This window comes from Balaenoptera ricei, chromosome 3 (assembly GCF_028023285.1).
Source record: "Balaenoptera ricei isolate mBalRic1 chromosome 3, mBalRic1.hap2, whole genome shotgun sequence".
NCBI lineage: Eukaryota > Metazoa > Chordata > Mammalia > Artiodactyla > Balaenopteridae > Balaenoptera > Balaenoptera ricei.
The window spans coordinates 81,894,133-81,908,160 of record NC_082641.1 but is presented as its reverse complement, the minus strand read 5'-3'; the positions used below and the strand labels follow the sequence as shown (position 1 = coordinate 81,908,160).

Genomic DNA, 14,028 nt, shown 5'->3' with positions numbered 1-14,028 from the left:
GCCCCATTTGTTTATTTTTGTTTTTGTTTTCTTTAGGAGGTGGATCAAAAAAGATCTTACTGTGATACTGTGATATATGTCAGAGAGTGTTCTGTCTATGTTTTCCTCTAAGAGTTTTATACTATTCAGTTTTACTTCTAGGTCTTTAGTGCCTTTTGAGTTTATTTTTGTGTATGGTGTTAGAGAGTGTTCTAATTTCATTCTTTTACATGTAGCAGTCCAGTTTTTCCAGCACCACTTACTGAAGAGACTGTCATTTCTCCATTGTATATTCTTGCCTCCTTTGTCATAGATTAGGTGACCATAGATGTGTGGGTTTATGTCTGGACTTTCTATCCTGTTTCCATCCTGTTTTTGTGCCGTTACCAAATTGTTTTGATTACTGTAGCTTTGTAGTATAGTCTGAAGTCAGGGAACCTGATTCCTCCAGTTCTGTTTTTCTTTCTCAAGATTGCTTTGGCTTTTTGGGGTATTTGTGTTTCCATACAAATTGTAAAATGTTTTGTTCTAATTCTTTGAAAAATGCTATTGATAATTTGATAGGGATTGCACTGAATCTATAGATTACTTTGGGTAGTATAGTCGTTTTGACAATATTGATTCTTCCAGTCCAAAATCATGATATATCTCTCCATCTGTTTGTGTCATCTATGATTTCTTTCATAAGTGTTTTATAGTTTTGTGAGTACAGGCCTTTTGCCTCCTTTGGTAGGTTTATTCCTAGGGATTTTTTTCTTTTGGATGCAATGGTAAATGGGATTGTTTCCTGAATTTTTCTTTCTGATATTTTGTTGTTAGTGTATAGGAATGCAGGAGATTTCTATGTATTAATTTTGTATCCTGCAACTTTACTAAAGTCATTGATGAGCTCTAGTAGTTTTCTCATAGGAGCTTTAGGATTTTCTATGTATAGTATCATGTCACCTGCAAACAGTGACAGTTTTACTTCTTTTCCAATTTGGATTCCTTTTATTTCTTTTTCTTCTCTGATTGCCGTGGCTAGGACTTTCAAAACTATTGATGTTGAGTAAAAGGGAAGAGAGTCTTGTCTTGTTCCTGATCTTAGAGGAAATGCTTTCAGTTTTTCACCATTGAAAATGATGTTTGCTGTGGGTTTGTCTTATATGGTCTTATATGGACTTTTTTTTCCCTCTTGAATTTCTGTCATTTTCACCCTATCTCCTGACAGTCCTGGAAATTATTTATTTAATGGCAGTGGTGTGTTTCAAAAATTGTGGAGGGCTCTGCAAGATCCTATTTTCCTCTTTGATCTATTTACTTTACTTCTAGAATGTGCTAGAAGTAAGGGCAACTTTTCCTGGTCCAAGTAAGGATAAACTATTTTAGTCTTTATGAAGTTTAGCCAGTTTCCTATTAGCTTTTGTTTAGGGCAATCCTTGTTTATTCCTACCCTTGTTTTCCTAGCGCTAGTATCAAGAAAATCCCCCTTGTAATTAAAACTGTTTGGATGAGACCAGGGATTGGCAAACATTTTAAGTGAACAGCAAAATAGTAAATATTTTAGGCTTTTCAGAACATACAGTCTTTGTCATAACTACTCAGTTCTGCTACTGAGCTACAAAAGCATCCATTAGAGAAACATAAACAAATGAATATGTCTTTGTTCCAATAAAACTTTATTTATAAAAACAGATATTGGGCTGAATTGAACCTGTGGGTCATAGATTACTGATCTCTAGTTTAGACTATAAATATGTGTTCCTTTAATTTCTTAGCCTTTGTCCCATGACTTGAAGAAATGAATAAGTCTTCAAGGAGAAAAGCATAACAGAATGTTAAGCTCATTTTTCTACAGCTCCCTTTTCTACAGGGTCTTTCTCCTCCAGATATTAGATCACTTTGTAGGCTTGAATTACAATTATTTGCCCCCCCTGGTTCCAAGAGGCCACCATAAGTTCTGAGCTTATTTATGCTTGTTTACTACATTTCCTACTGTTATTAATCAACATATACCTTGAAAGAAAAGTGGTAGAAAATATTGGACTCTTGTCAACGCTTTTGTCTTCTCTCTAGGATCTTTGCCCTCTAAAACTGTGGTTTTCTTAATTGTACTCTATTACCTTTCCAAGAGCTGATTTTGGTATTTCTTACAAATTTTATACTTATTTTTGAAGGGGCAAGTTGGTCTAATACAAGCTAATCTATCATAATGGGAAGCAGAAGTCCCCAAAGGAAAAATTTTAAAAAGCAATTTGTAGCATTTGAATAAATTAGCAAAATATGGAAGTAGAAAACCATGGTAACAATGAAATGACAAAAAAAGCAAACATTGACTAAGGAACCAAGTATTACACTATATACAGGAAACTACTCAATCTTAATAATGTAAGATAAGATCTGAATAGTTGAATGAGATGTCATGCTTTTGACAGAAAGATTAATGTGATGAAATTGTCAATTCTCTCTGAATTATATTATAAATTTAGTGTAATTTCCACTGGGATCGCAACAATCAGTTTTTAGTTGTATAAAATGATCTCGAATTCTATTTGAATATTAAAATCTTGTGAATAGCCAAAATAATTACAACAAAGAAAAATAGAAGACTGGCCTTGTAAGATAATGAAACAATTTAAAGTCATCAGAATTCTTAAAAAATTGTTTTCGGTATAAGAGTAGAAAATCCAAGAGTGAAACCAAGTGGAGAACAATAGATTCCAGTGTATACATAATTGAAATTTTATATTTGGCACTGGTATATTTTAATTTTGTGGGAACATAATGGCTGATTTATCAAATGTGTTGACTCAACTGTCATTCTAAATAGGAGAAAATAAAGATTATTATCTCATACTATTCAAAAATAAATTTTAGATGAAACACAACATAAATGTAAAAATTAAACATTTTGTAATAAAATGTAAGAGATTAAAGGAATATCCTATTGGTTAGGAAGAATTTTAGCCATGTCAACAAACCTAGAAGCTATGGAAAAAAAGATATATTTGACTATATGTTTTTTAAAAATATGCTACATCACAAAATACACCATTAACAAAGTTAATATACCTAGTATTGATTACGATTAATATTTGCAACTGAGACTCTCTCAGGGGCCTGAGGGTGTCTCTCCACATTTTATAGTCTCTGGGCAGGTGGTCACATGGTGACAAAGATGACCCTAGCCCAGAGTCACATGGTTCATTATAGAATTCTCAGTATGATATATACACTCCGACCCTTATATCAACCAATTCTTCAAGTATTTACTCCTCTTCCTTATCACTATACTAATCCTTGTTACAGCCAACAACCTCTTCCAACTTTTTATTGGATGAGAAGGAGTAGGAATCATATCTTTCCTGCTTATCGGATGATGGTATGGGCAAGCAGACGCAAACACAGCTGCTCTTCAAGCAATTATATATAACCGCAGCGGAGATGTCGGATTCATTATATCAGTGGCATGATTTTTATCTCACACAAACGCATGAGACCTATGACAAATTTTCATGCTCAACCAGAACTCTTTAAACCTACCCCTCATAGGACTCATACTAACCGCAGCCAGAAAATCAGCCCAATTCAGACTTCACCCCTGACTCCCTTCAGCAGTAGAAGGCCCTACCCCAGTCTCGGCCCTACTCCACTCAAGCACAATGGTTGTAGCAGGAGTTTTCCTGCTTATCTGATTTTACCCTTTAATAGAAAACAACAAACTCATTCAAACAATAATGCTCTGCCTAGGAGCCCTTACCACCTTCTTTACAGCTATCTGTGCGCTCACTCAAACGATATTAAAAAAATTATTGCCTTCTCTACCTCCAGCCAACTAGGTTTAACAATAGTAACGATTGACCTCAACCAACCTCATCTAGCATTTTTACACATTTGCACGCACGCTTTCTTTTAAGCCATATTATTTCTATGCTCTGGGTCTATCATTCACAACGTAGACAACGAGCAGGGCATTCGAAAAATAAGAGGGTTATTCAAGACCTTGCCCTTCACTGCAACAGCCCTTATCATTGGATGCCTAGCACTAACAGGAATACCATTTCTCACCGGATTTTACTCTAAAGACCTGATTGTTGAAACCGCCACTACGTTTTATACCAACGCCTGAGCCCTATTAATAACTCTAACTGCTACCTCCCTCACAGCTATCTATAGCACTCACATTATCTTCTTTGCACTACTAGGACAGCCCCGCTTCTCTCCTTCTTTGCCTATTAATGAAAACAACCCCCTCTTAATCAACTCCATCAAGCGCCTATTAATCGGAAGTATTTTTGCTGGCTTCATCATCTCCAACAGCATTCCTCCAACAACCATCCCCCTAATAACCATACCCCTACATTTAAAATTGACTGCCCTTGTAGTAACAACCTTGGGCTTTGTACTAGCATTCGAAATCAACCTTAACACACAAAACTTAAAATATATATACCCCTCAGACTCATCTACGTTCTCCACTCTTTTAGAATACTTCCCCACCATCATACACTGCCTACCTCTCCATCTAAATCTATTAATAAGCCAAAAATTAGCAACCTCCTTACTAGACTTAATCTGACTAGAAACCATCCTACCAAAGACTACAGCCTTCATTCAACTAAAATATTCCACATTAGTCTCAAATCAAAAAGGCCTTATCTCATTGCTTTGTGACCACCTAGAGGGGTGGGATAGGGAGGGTGGGAGGGAGGAAGACACAAGAGGGACGAGATATGGGGACATATGTATATGTATAACTGATTCACTTTGTTATAAAGCAGAAACTAACACACCATTGTAAAGCAATTATACTCCAATAAAGATGTTAAAAAATTTTAAAAAGGCGTTATCAAGCTCTACTTCTTATCATTCCTTATTTCTGTCACCCTCAGCATGCTGCTATTTAATTACCCCGAGTAATCTCCATAATAACCACAACACCAATAAATAATGGCCAACCCGTAACAATCACCAACCAAGTACCACAACTATATAACGCCACAATTCCCATAGCCTCTTCACTGAAAAACTCAGAGTCACCAGTATCATAAATAACTCAATCTCCCAGCCTATTAAACTGAAACACAATCTCCACATCCTCATCCTTCAAAATATAAGGTACTATTAAAAACTCTACTACTAACCCTAAAAGAAATGCTCCTAGCACAACCTTGTTAGAAACCCAAACCTCAGGGTATTGTTCGGTGGCCATAGCCATTGTATAACCAAACACGACCAATATTCCCCCTATATAAATCAGAAATACCATTAAACCTAAAAATGAACCACCAAAATTTAAGACAATCCTGCATCCAACACCACCACCCACAATCAGCCCTAGACCCCCATAAATAGGAGAAGGTTTTGAAGAAACCCCCACAAAACTAATCACAAAAATAATGCTTAAAATAAATACAATGTATGTCATCGTTATTCCCACATGGACTTCAACCATAACCAATGACATGAAAAATCATCGTTGTCATTCAACTACAATGACCAACACCCGAAAAACCCACCCGCTAATAAAAATTCTCAACAACACATTTATTGACCTTCCCACCCCATCAAATATCTCATCATGATGAAACTTTGGCTCCCTGCTAGGCATCTGCCTACTCCTACAAATCCTAACAGGCCTATTCTTGGCAATACACTACACACCAGACACAACAACTGCCTTCTCATCAGTAACACACATCTACCAGGACGTCAACTATGGCTGAATCATCCAGTACATACATGCAAACAGAGCGTCCATGTTTTTTATTTGCCTTTATGCCCACATAGGATGTGGTTTGTACTATGGATCCTACGCCTTTCAGGAAACATGAAACATTGGAATTATCCTGCAACTTACAGTCATAGCCACCGCATTTATAGGCTACGTCCTACCTTGAGGACAGATATCATTCTGAGGTGCAACTGTTATCACAAACCTACTCTCAGCAATCCCATATATCGGCACCACCCTTGTCGAATGAATCTGAGGTGGATTTTCCATAAATAAAGCAACACTAACACGATTCTTTGCCTTCCACTTCATTCTCCCTTTCATCATCACAGCACTAGCGGCCGTCCACCTATTATTCTTCCACGAAACAGGATCTAACAACCCCACAGGAATTCCATCCGATACAGACAAAATCCCATTCCACCCCTATTATACAGTTAAAGACATTTTGGGTACTTTACTATTAATCTTAGCCTTGTTGGTACTAGCCCTATTCTCACCCGACCTGTTAGGAGATCCCGACAACTACACCCCAGCAAACCCACTCAGCATGCCATCACACATCAAACCAGAATGATACTTTCTATTCACATATGCAATCCTCTGCTCAATCCCCACCAAACTAGAGGAGTCTTAGCTCTGCCACTCTCGATCCTAATCCTGGCATTCATTCCAATACTCCATACATCTAAACAACGAAGCATAATATTTCGACCCTTCAGTCAATTCTTGTTCTGAGTACTAGTGGCAGACTTACTGACACTAATATGAATCGGAGGACAGCCTGTGGAGTACCCGTATATGGCTGTCAGACAGCTTGCATCTATCCTATACTTTCTTTTAATTCTAGTATTAATACCAATAACTAGTCTCATTGAAAACAAGCTCCTGAAATGAAGAGTCTTTGTAGTATAACGCAATACCCCAGTCTTGTAAACCGGAAAAGGAGAACAGCACATCTCCCCAAGACTCAAGGAAGAAGTACTATGCTTCACTGCCAGCACCCAAGGCTGAAATTCTATATAAACTATTCCCTGAAAAAAGATATATTTTAAGACATTCACAAAACTACAGTGCTATGTCAGTACTAAAAATAATTTATTTTACTGCATACATGCTATGTAAATCGTGCATGCTTGTACTGCCACATAATCAAAATAACGTCTCTCTCGTGTATATGTACATGTACATTGTCTGTATAATTGTGCATTAAGTCGTTTGCACCATGAATAATAAGCACGTATAGTCTATTATTAATATTACATAGTACATAGTTATTATTGATCGTACATAGTACATTAAATTAAATCAATTCAAGCCAACATGTCCTATAATCCCGTCCATTAGATCGAGAACTTAATCACCATGCCTCATGAAAGCAGCAACCCGCTCAGCAGGGATCCCTATTCTCACTCCGGGCCCATGAACCGTGGGGGTTTCTATTAGTGTACTTTATCAGACATCTGGTTCTTACTTCAGGGCCATCCCACTTAAAATCGCCCACTCGTTCCCCTTAAATAAGACATCTCGATGGACTAATGACTTATCAGCCCATGCTCACACATAACAGTGATTTCATACATTTGGTATTTTTTACTTTTGGGGGGATATTTCTTGGACTCAGCTATGACCTTAAAAGGTCTTAACACAGTCAAGCAAATTGTAGCTGGACTTGTATGTATTTGCTATCTGGCTAGCATAACCAACATGTGCAGTTAAATTAATGGTTACAGGACATAATACTTTACTATTCACCCCCAGATTTGAATAATTGTATATTATAACAAATTAAGCCTCAACCCCCCATGTCATACCAATAAACTACTTAGATATTCACCACCCATATAGACAGACTTCCCCCTAGATTCACCAATCATCCTATCGAAAATCTAATACTAAATCTGACATAAGCCACATAATATAAACATACAAACATCACCTACGTACAGCAAGTTAGTGTAGCTTAAACACCTCATAAAGCAAGACACTGAAAATGTCTAGATGTGCCTACTAGCCCCATAAACATAAAGGTTTGGTCCCAGCCTTTCTATTAGTTTTTAATAGAATTACACATGCAAATATCCACATCTCAGTGAGAGTGCCCTCTAGATCACTAAGATTAAAAGGAACAGGTATCAAGCACGCCACACCAGCAGCTCACAACACCTTGCTTAGCCACACCCCCACGGGAGACAGCAGTGATAAAAATTAAGCCATGAATGAAAGTTTGACTAAGCCATATTAATTAGGGTTGGTAAACTTCGTGCCAGCCACCACGATCATACGATTATTGACCCAAGCTAGTAGAACTATGGCATAAAGCGTGTTAAAGAGCCACACAAGATAAAGTTAAACCTTAATTAAGCTGTAGAAAGCCATAATTAAAACTAAAACTACAAAAGTGACTTCAATATAATCTGATCACACAATAGCTAAGACCCAAACTGGGATTAGATACCCCACTATGCTTAGCCCTAAACCCAAATAACCATAAAAACTAGATTATTCGCCAGAGTACTACTAACAACAGCCTCAAACTCAAAGGAATTGGCGGTGCTTCACACCCCTCTAGAGGAGCCTGTTCTATAACCGATAAACCACGATTAACCTCACCAACACTTGCTACTCCAGTCTATATACCGCCATCTTCAGCAAACCCTAAAAAGGAGCAAAAGTAAGCATAACTATAATACATAAAAACGTTAGGTCAAGGTATAACCTATGGGATGGGAAGAAATGGGCTACATTTTCGATACCAAGAACACCCTTTATATTCACACGAAAGTTTTTATGAAACCTGAAAATCAAAGGAGGATTTAGTAGTAAATTAAGAATAGAGCCCTTAATTGAATAAGGCCATGAAGCACGCACACACTGCCCATCACTCTCCTCAAATGCCATAACAAAGCCCCAGTCCATCAACACATGCTAGACAATTATATGAGAGGAGACAAGTAGTAACAAGGTAAGCATACTGGAAAGTGTGCTTGGATAAAACAAGATATGGCTTAAATAAAGCACCTAGTTTACACCTAGAAGATTTCATAAGCTATGTATGTCTTTAACCAAATCTAGCCCACACCTTTCCCACCATTACTAGCACAAACCAATCAAATAAAACATTCACCAGACATCTAAAGTATAGGAGATAGAAATTTAAACACTGATGGCACTATAGAGAAAGTACCATAAGGGAATGATGAAAGCAAAAAGTAATAAAAAGCAAAGTTTACCCCTTGTACCTTTTGCATAATGACCTAACTAGTAACAATTTAACAAAGAGAACTTATGCTAAACTACCCGAAACCAGCTGAACTACTTATGAACAGTTACTAGAATGAACTCATCTATATGGCGAAATAGAAGATATATAAGTAGAGGTGAAAAGCCTAACGAGCCTGGTGATAGCTGGTTGTCCAGGAAAATAATTTTAGTTCAACGTTAAATAATACTAAAAACCATAATAAGCCTCAACGTATATTTAGATGTTAGTCTAAAAAGGTACAGCTTTTTACAAATGGATACAACCCTGACTAGAGAGTAAAAACAAACATTACCATAGTTGGCCTAAAAGCAACCACCAATTAAGAAAGCGTTCAAGCTTGACAACAAAACAACATTTTAATTCCAATATTAAGTAAATCAACTCCTAGCCTAATTACTGGACTAATCTATAAGACTATAGAAGCAATACTGTTAACATGAGTAACAAGAAATATTTCTCCTTGCACAAGCTTACATCAGCAACTAATAATATACTGATAATTAACAGCAAATAAATATAATCCAACACTAAATTATTTATTAAAAACACTGTTAACCCAACACAGGCGTGCACCCAAGGAAAGATTAAAAAAAGTAACAGGAACTCAGCAAACACAAACCCCGCCTGTTTACCAAAAACATCACCTCTAGCATCACCAGTATTAGAGGCACCGCCTGCCCGGTGACAATCGTTAAATGGCCACGGTATCCTGACCGTGCAAAGGTAGCATAATCATTTGTTCTCTAAATAAGGACTTGTATGAATGGCCACACGAGGGTTTTACTGTCTTACTTTCAATCAGTGAAATTGACCTCCCCGTGAAAAGGCGGGGATAACAAAATAAGACGAGAAGACCCTATGGAGCTTCGCTTAATCAACCCAAAAATCACAATCTTGAACCACCAAGGGATAACAAAATTTTACATAGGTTGACAGTTTCGGTTGGGGTGACCTCGGAGCACAGAAAACCCTCCAAATGATTAAAGCCGAGACCTGCTAGCCAAAGCATAGTATCACTTATTGATCCAAAAAATTGATCAACAGAAGAAGTTACCCTACAGATAACAGCGCAATCCTATTCTAGAGTCCATATCGACAATAGGGTTTAGGACCTCGATGTTGGATCAGGACGTGCTAATGGTGTAACTGCTATTAAGTGTTCGTTTGTTCAATGATTAAAGTCCTACGTGATCTGAGTTCAGACCGGAGGAATCCAGGTTGGTTTCTATCTATTATGCATTTCTCCCAGTACGAAAGGACAAGAGAAATAAAGCGCACTTTAAATAAGCACCTTTAATGCAATTAATGATCTAATCTCAACTTAATAAGCGAGCACAAACTAATCTACCCGAGACCAGGGTTTTGTTGGGGTGGCAGAGCCCAGCAATTGCATAAAACTTAAACCTTTATACTCAGAGTTTCGAACCCTCTCCCCAACAACATGTTTATAATTAACATTTTAATGCTCATCCTCCCTATCCTCTTAGCCGTAGCATTCCTGACACTGGTAGAACGTAAAATCTTAGGCTACATGCAACTCTGAAAAGGACCAAACATTGTAGGCCCTCACGGTCTGCTCCAACCCTTTGCTGATGCAATCAAGCTGTTCACTAAGGAACCCCTGGGACCAGCCACATCCTCCACCACTATATTCATCATTGCACCTATCCTAGCCTTGACCCTAGCCCATGGTCACAGACTGGAGTTGTCCTGCCGCTACTTCAGGAAAAGGGCTTGTGTGTGGTAACAAGACTTCTTCAAGGTTTGGTGTGGAGATTACTGATGAAGATGTTGAGTTGCTGCTTCACAGAATCCACCCTGATGAAGATGGAAATGTCAGATACCTCCAATTCACGGCCATGTTTGATTCGTGGTGAGGTTATTTAAGGGATGATCTCAGAAAAAAGTTTCAAGAATTTGATCCCTCTCACACTAGACTTATCAGCAAGGCAGATTTTAAGGTGATTTGGACTGGGCTGTGCAACAACCTGAATGAATGTGAGTGTGGAATGCCTGGAAGGAGATGTGATACTAAAGGAGATGGAAGAGCTGTTGGAACTTTGACGTGTACTGACTCATCTAATATTCACCACAGTCCTTTGAGGTGTCCCCTGGCTAGCAAGCTCTATCTAGAATGCTGCTTCCCTGCACTGACTTTTCAGAATAAAGAGCAGCAGGGGAAGCCGGATCCCACAGTGGCAGCAGCAGGGTTCATGGCAAGAATCATGGCTTGCAGGCCACCCCAGGTGGTCTTGTCTTCCTGCAGCTTATAGGCCCTCAGACTTAGGAGGTGTTTGAAGCACACAACCTTGAGAGAGTAAGGTGTTCTTGAGACCATCGGTACCGAATCCGTGACTGAACCCCGTGAAGACCTCTATGAAAATGTTTAAGATTCTGGGAGCACATCCAGAGACCTACTCTTTTAGCCACCGGCTGCTGGAGACAGCCTCCTAGACAAATTACTACCAAGTCAGCCAGTTCTAGCTGAACAGCTATTATAGACCCTCATAATCTGACTTCATAACGGAGAATGCCACATTCACTGCTGTGCAGCTGACAGGGTCTTGCTGCTCTGGCCGGGTGTCAAGCCTGAACCTCTGAGATGGGAGAGCCGAGATCAGACCATAGGTCCATTAGAACATCCCAGCTCCCCATAATACCAATCGGGGAGAGCTCTCCCAGAGATTTCCTTCTCAACGCTAAGACCCAGCTCCACTCAACAAGCAGCAAGCTCCAGTGCTGGACGCCCCATGCCAAACAACTAGCAAGACAGGAAGACAACCCCACCCATTAGCAGAAAGGCTGCCTAAAATCATAAGTTCACAGACACCCCATAACACACCACTGGACATGGTCCTGCCCACCAGAAAGACAAGATCCAGCCTCATCCACCAGAAAAGAGGCACCAGTCCCCTCTACCAGGAAGCCTGTACAACCCACTGAACCAACCATACCCGCTGGCGGCAGACACAAAAAACAACGGGAACTATGAACCTACAGCCTGCGAAAAGGAGACCCCAAACACAGTAAGTTAAGAAAAATGAGAAGACAGAGAAATACACAGCAGATGAAGGAGCAAGGTAAAAACCCACCAGACCAAACAAATGAAGAGGAAATAGGCAGTCTACCTGAAAAAGAACTCAGAGTAATGATAGTAAAATTGATCCAAAATCTTGGAAATAGAATGGAGAAAATACAAGAAATGTTTAACAAGAACCTAGAAGAACTAAAGAGCAAACAAACAATGATGAACACACAATAAATGAAATTAAAAATTCTCTAGAAGGAATCAATAGCAGAATAACTGAGGCAGAGGAACGGGTAAATGACCTGGAAGATAAAATAGTGGAAGTAACTACCACAGAGCAGAATAAAGAAAAAAGAAGAGAATCAAGGACGGTCTCAGAGACCTCTGGGACAACATTAAATGCACCAACATTCAAATTATAGAGGTCCCAGGAAAAGAAGAGAAAAAGAAAGGGACTGAGAAAATATTTGAAGAGATTATAGTTGAAAACTTCCCTAATATGGGAAAGGAAATAATCAAGTCCAGGAAATGCAGAGGGTCCCATACGGGATAAATCCAAGGAGAAACATGCCAAGACACATATTAGTCAAACTATCAAAAATTAAATACAAGGAAAAAATATTGAAAGCAGCAAGGGAAAAACAACAAATAACATACAAGGGAATCCCCATAAGGTTAACAGCTGATATTTCAGCAGAAACTCTGCAAGCCAGAAGGGAGTGACAGGACATATTTAAAGTGATGAAAGAGAAAAACCTACAACCAAGATTACTCTACCCAGCAAGAATCTCATTCAGATTCGACAGAGAAATTAAAACCTTTACAGGCAAGCAAAAGGTAAGAGAATTCAGCACCATCAAACCGGCTTTACAACAAATGCTAAAGGAACTTCTCTAAGCAGGAAACACAAGAGAAGGAAAAGACCTACAATAACAAACCCAAAACAGTTAAGAAAATGGTAATAGGAACATACATATTGATAGTTACCTTAAATGTAAATGGATTAAATGCTCCAACCAAAAGACATAGACTGGCTGAATGGATACGAAAACAAGCCCCGTATACATGCTGTCTACAAGAGACCCACTTCAGACCTAGGGACACATACAGACTAAAAGTGAGGCAATGGAAAAAGATATTCCATGCAAATGGAAATCAAAAGAAAGTTGGAGTAGCAATTCTCATATCAGACAAAACAGACTTTAAAATAAACACTATTACAACAGGCAAAGAAGGACACTACATAATGATCAAGGGATCAATCCAAGAAGAAGATATAAGAATTGTAAATATTTATGCACCCAACATAGGAGCACATCAATACATAAGGCAAATGCTAACAGCAATAAAAGAGGAAATCGACAGTAACACAGTCATAGTAGGGGACTTTAACACCCCACTTTCACCAATGGACAGATCATCCAAAATAAAAATAAATAAGGAAACACAAGCTTTAAATGATACATTAAACAAGATGGACTTAACTGATGTTTATTGGACATTCCATCCAAAAACAACAGAATACACTTTCTTCTCAAGTGCTTATGGAACATTCTGCAGGATAGATCTTATCTTGGGTCACAAATCAAGCCTTAGTAAATTTAAGAAAATTGAAATTGTGTCAAGTACCTTCTCTGACCACAATGCTATGAGACTAGATATCAATTACAGGAAAAAATCTGTAAAAAATACAAACACATGGAGGCTAAACCATATGCTACTAAATAACGAAGAGGTCACTGAAGAAATCAAAAAGGAAATAAAAAAATACCTAGAAACAAATGACAATGAAAACACTATGGCCCAAAACCTATGGGATGCACCAAAAGCAGTTCTAAGAGGGAAGTTTATAGCAGTACAATCCTACCTCAAGAAACAAGAAACATCTCAAATAAACAATCTAACCTTACACCTAAAGCAATTAGAGAAAGAAGAACAAAAAAAAACCAAAGTTAGCAGAAGGAAATAAATCATAAAGGTCAGATCACAAAACAATGAAAAAGAAATGAAGGAAACAATAGCAAAGATTAATAAAACTAAAAG

General features: G+C 38.2%; 1 pseudogene; it reads left to right on the top strand.

Moving 5' to 3' along the window:
• Nucleotides 1-3,136: 3,136 nt before the first annotated feature.
• On the top strand, nucleotides 3,137-4,878 carry LOC132363358 (NADH-ubiquinone oxidoreductase chain 5-like; annotated as a pseudogene).
• Nucleotides 4,879-14,028: the final 9,150 nt, after the last annotated feature.